The 5489-nt window shown below is 33.1% G+C and overlaps 1 pseudogene; it reads right to left on the bottom strand.

Moving 5' to 3' along the window:
- Positions 1–469: 469 nt before the first annotated feature.
- LOC145158444 (secreted RxLR effector protein 161 pseudogene) lies at positions 470–1141 on the bottom strand (annotated as a pseudogene).
- Between the last annotated feature and the right edge of the window lie 4348 nt (positions 1142–5489).

Genomic DNA, 5489 nt, shown 5'->3' with positions numbered 1-5489 from the left:
ATTGGGCGTAACCTAGCTTACGCTGGGCGTACCCAGCCAATTACACGCATGCACTCCATGCATGCCTAGGACCCCTTTTCCAGATATTTCCTTTAGGGACCATTTGACACTATCTTCAAAGTGTCATAACTCCTTTATTCTAAGTCCGCTTCCGACGAACGTTATATCCACGAAAAGGTGGCGAGAAGCCCTATGCTTCTAGCAACACACCCCGACCCAAAACCTTCTCGAATAAAACCCATTGCCCATAAAATACCGAAACGCCCTTACTCTTGATCTCGGAAGTTCATAAATAAGTACTTTTCGAACGGGGCATTACATGTACAACATCTCTTGCTAACCCTTTGGTTAGATGATCAGCTAAATTCAACTAAGTTCTCACAAACTCCACAGATATCACACCTGTCATGATGATCTCATGAATCATGTTATGTATAACACCTAAATGTCTAAACTTCGCATTATACAATTAACTATAAGCCTCAGCCAAAGTTGCAGCACTATCACATCTGATAGAAATGATAGATATCAGTTTGGGCCATAATGGAACTTCATATATCAAATTCCTCAGCCACTCAGCTTCTTTATCAGCAACAAACAATGCTACAAATTTAGAATCCATGGTTGAGTTTGTAATACAAGTTTGTTTCTTAGAAGCCCAAGAAATAGCACATCCTCTAAGAAGGAATACCCAACCACTTGTAGAACAGTGATAATCTAAGTTGGCAATCCAACTGGCATCTACATAACCTTCCAAGATGGAAGAAAATCCATTGTATGTTAAACAATAATCCATGGTTCCGTTCAAATACTTTAATACTCTATTTAAAGCTTGCCAATGATGTGAATTAATATTGCTAGTATATTTATTAAGCTTTCTTACAACATGTGCAATATCAAGCATAATGTTAATCATGGCATACATAAGACAACTAATAGCTCTTGAGTATTCAAGTTGAGACATTGGAGCTCCTTTATTAGGTAGAAGCTTAAGATTAGGATCTACAGGAGTGCTAATAGGAGAACAATTTTCAAAGTTAAACTTTTTCAATATCTTCTCAATGTAATGACATTGATAAATTGAAAACCTATTGTTTCCTTGTTTGATTCTTATACCAAGAATCACCTCAGCCTCCCCCATGTCTTTCATATCAAAACTAAATGATAAAAATTTCTTGGTTTTATCTACTTCATCTTGTATCAGTGCCAAAAATCAACATATCATCTACATACAGACAAATTATAACTCCATTTACAGAAGTATCAAATTTGCTATATACACATGTGTCAGCTTGGTTTAATGCAAAACCATTAGACAAGACCACATCATCAAACTTTTGATGTCATTGTTTTGATACTTGTTTCAAACCATACAATGATTTTTTCAACTTTCATACATTGTTTTCATTTTCAGGAACCACAAACCCTTCATGTTTTTTCATGTAAATCTCAACATCCAATTCACCATTTACGATGCAATTTTCACATCCATTTGGTGAATCAAAATATTATGTATACCTGCAAGAGCTAACAATAATCTAATAGTAGGAATTCTAGCAACAAGAGCTTAAGTATCAAAAAAAAATCAATGCCTTTTTTTTGCCTAAAGCCTTGGATAACCAATCTGGCTTTGTACTTATATATTATACCATCCACTTTCATCTTTCTTTTGAGGATCCATTTACATCCTAATGCCTTGCAACCAGGAGGTAAATCAGAAAATACCCAAGTATTATTATATATGATAGAATCAATATCATCCTAAATTGCCCCTTTCTAAAAATGAACATCCCTAGATAACTCAAATTTGGAACCTTTTCATACCATAAATCATAAGGGGTATTCTTACTCCTTTTGTTTGGAGTTCTATTTAAGGTATAATATGCAATTAACATAGCCTTACCCCCAATCCTTCACTTATACCAGAATAGGATAACATGGAATTAACTATTTCCTTTAAATCCCTATTCTTCATTTCTGTTACATCATTTCGATGTGGTGTATAAGAAACTATGGTTTGATGTATTAGTCTAGTTGATTCAAAATAAATTGGATCATAATGATCACCACCTTTGTCAGTATGCAAAACTTTTATCAATTCATTTTTATGTAGCTATACTTGTTATTTATAAACTTTAAATTTATTAATGAATGCAATAAATAGAAATAACAATATAAGTAATGACATATTTCTTGTTTCCTAGGGAAGGTGTCGCATGAAAATCACATAAATCACTATGTATGAGTTCCAACGCCTTGCTTTCCCTAACAACATCCTTGAAAGGTTGTCTAGTGATCTTAGTTAACATGCAAGTTTTACACTTTTCATTATATTCATGTCAAAAGAAGGAATTAAACTCCTTTTAGACATGTTTTTTAATATTTTGTAATGAATATGTCGTATTCTAGCATGCCACAAATATGATTTATTTGAGTTATTACTACTGCTAATTGAAGCCATGCAAATCGAATTATCATAAGAAGGATAATTAAGATTAAGCCTAATCATACCATTACTAACATATCTAAATCCCACAAAAGTGCCATGTCTTGACAAGATATACTTGTCACTTTCCAACACTTGCTTATACCCACACTTATTTAAAACTATTTCAGATAAGAGATACTTTTGAATCCCATTTACATATAATACATTATCCAAACACAAACATTTCGAAAAAGTAAAGTTAAGTAAAACAGATCATGAACCCTTGATTGGTTCAGTTGCAACATTTCTCATCTTCACAACAAATCTGTCTTCCATTGGTTGAAATTCTTTAAACCAACAAAGATCCTTGCAAACAAGACTTGTTGCACCTGAATCAACTTACCATGTAACATCATCATCCTACACTTAAAATGGTTCAGGAATCACAGAAACATAATTATAAATATAATTAGAATCCTGCATGAAGATATAAATTGACCTTGGTTCTTTTCTGGATCCTTAGATCCATTTGGACCCACATCTTTGTTCACTATACGAAGACGACAATCCTTTTTGAAGTGACTAGATTTGTTACAGTTCCAACAAACCAATTTTGGCTTTTTGTTGGAAGATTTGTCATCCTTTCATTTGAACTTCCTTTTGCCTTTAGACTTGTTGGAAGTCTTTGATCCATCACCTTCCACCAGATTCACAGAAGAGGAACCAACTTGGTTCTTTCCTTTAGGATTATTATCAAGTTCTAGAGTCCTTAAAGTCTCTTTAATCCTTAAGTGGATTCCAAGTTGAATCAAAGTTCACTGTTACTTGTTATGTTTCAGAGTATGTTTAAACTATTTACAGGAAGGGGCAGTTTGTTAATGATAACGGCCACATAAATGGCTTCATCCATTTTCAAATTATGTTGAGCAAACTGTCCCAAAATCCTTAACATTTCATGGAATTGTTCCATTACAAACCTAGTATCAACCATCTTGTAACCCATGAAATTACTGACCAGGAACTTCTTACTAGAAGCATCTTCAACCATGTACATGGATTCCAATTAATTCCATAGTTCTTTTGCATATTCAACATTTAGATAAACTTCAAAAAAGAGTCAGACATACCATTGAGAAAGTGGCCATGAAAACTGTAGTCGCCATTTTCCCACTTTGATCTCCTCCTTGTTGCCTCGAAAGTTTCATCTTCAATGAATTCAGGCATGGGTATACTCAGAACATACACCACTTTCAGAGTGGTTAGGAGGAAATGCATCTTCTTCTGCCATCTACAAAAGTCTTGGCATTCAAACTTCACCAACTTGTCAAACTTGCTTGTCATTTCCTTCACAAAATCTCCACTTGTCATTGTCACAAAATACTTCAATTTTTGTTAGAAATCATAGATAAAAGATTGCTTGGATTCTATAAAAGTAGTGGAAACACCATCAAGTTGAAATATTTCGATGGTAGAGATCGAATATTCAATTGGATAAAATTCAGAGATTTTAGAACAAAGAATATATGGAGATATGTTCTTGAGAATGAACCCAGAAAAATGACCGAAAAACGGGTATAAGATCTATGTCTAAAAACTGGTAAAAAAAACTATCATAAGACAGTTTTACAACCATCAAAACTATCACAAAACTGTCACAAAAGCGGGTTTTAAGACAAGGGTCAAAATTGGGCCAATCTTCTCAATTTTCAGATTTCTGATGTATTTTTAACAAAGCAACATAACCCAAATAATAAATTAACCCCAGCCAGGGGCAGAGCCCCTTGGACCTCGCTACCAGGGGCACTGTCCCCGGACCCTCATCGGTTTATAGGATTTGCCCCTAAATAACAGTGTACTTTGAATCTAGAAAAACTTAAATAAGTGTGCACTCTACACCACCCTAACTTGTTCAATGTTTATCAAGATTTCTTTTGGTCAACAAATCAATCCTATTACACTTAAATAATATTAGTGAAAACAAATCACCAATAGTAATCTCACAATAACACCTTCTATACTAATTAAAATCAGATTATTGATAGAATATTGAGTCGTATTAGTGCCTTTGTGTTTGCACTGTAGAATCCCCTTTTGAGAATCATATGTTGTGAGAATGACAACTTCCTTAATTTTGTTTTGAGGGGTCTTTCTGATAGGCTATCAGCATTAATATCTTCTTGTTTGTTGTGGAAGCAAGTTCTAGGACTATTTTCAATTCAAATGTTGGGCTATTTAGATCATAATATCATATCACGGGTCTACATTATTCTTTAAGGAATGTTTAGGAAAAGGATCTTGATCCGTATAGTCTTTAACATTGTACTCTTATTGTTGTTCAAACTTGTAGCGAGTCTTTTATTTGATTTCACTAGTGGGCAAATATAACTGCCTATGCTTTTTGTTTGTTAAAATATTTTTATTTGCTTTAAATGAAAGAACAAGTCTATAGGATTTAAATTGCATTCGTTTATGCCCCTACAAAGGAGGTGAAGGCCACTTTCATGACTGTTTAGGCTTTGGCACATGATCTTATCATGCTTAATAGTTAATACACATTCTATTATTGGCTTTATGATTTTATTCTTACATAAACATGCCATTAAGTTTGTTTTTGCTTTTGGTAGTTCTAACATATATATATATATATATATATATATATATATATATATATATATATATATATATATATATATATATATATATATATATATATATATATCACCTTCTTTATGTCATTATTGGATCAAATGTTATATATGTTCTAACATAAAGGAACAATATTGTAGAAAAACTATGAAGGATGGCCACGAACTGGTAACGTAAATTGAAGACAAGAACATGAAAGTTTGAATCACTAATTGAAATGAAACTGTCAGGTTCTTTAACTCCAATTGTTATCCCCATTTGTAGTCACCCGTATGCTCTCTATTCAATATAAATAAGCCTTTTTCATCGAACAAAATTAAAAAAAAAGGCTCAACTAAGCTCTAATGTCTTCCTTTTTCCTTTAACTCTTCCCTTTTCTTTTTTTTCCATGGGTAGCCTTATCTTCCTTTCTTTA

The sequence above is a fragment of the Lactuca virosa genome, chromosome 2 (assembly GCF_052849685.1).
Source record: "Lactuca virosa cultivar CGN04683 chromosome 2, Lactuca_virosa_CGN04683_v6, whole genome shotgun sequence".
Lineage (NCBI taxonomy): Eukaryota > Viridiplantae > Streptophyta > Magnoliopsida > Asterales > Asteraceae > Lactuca > Lactuca virosa.
This window is presented reverse-complemented; position numbering and strand designations above follow the sequence as displayed.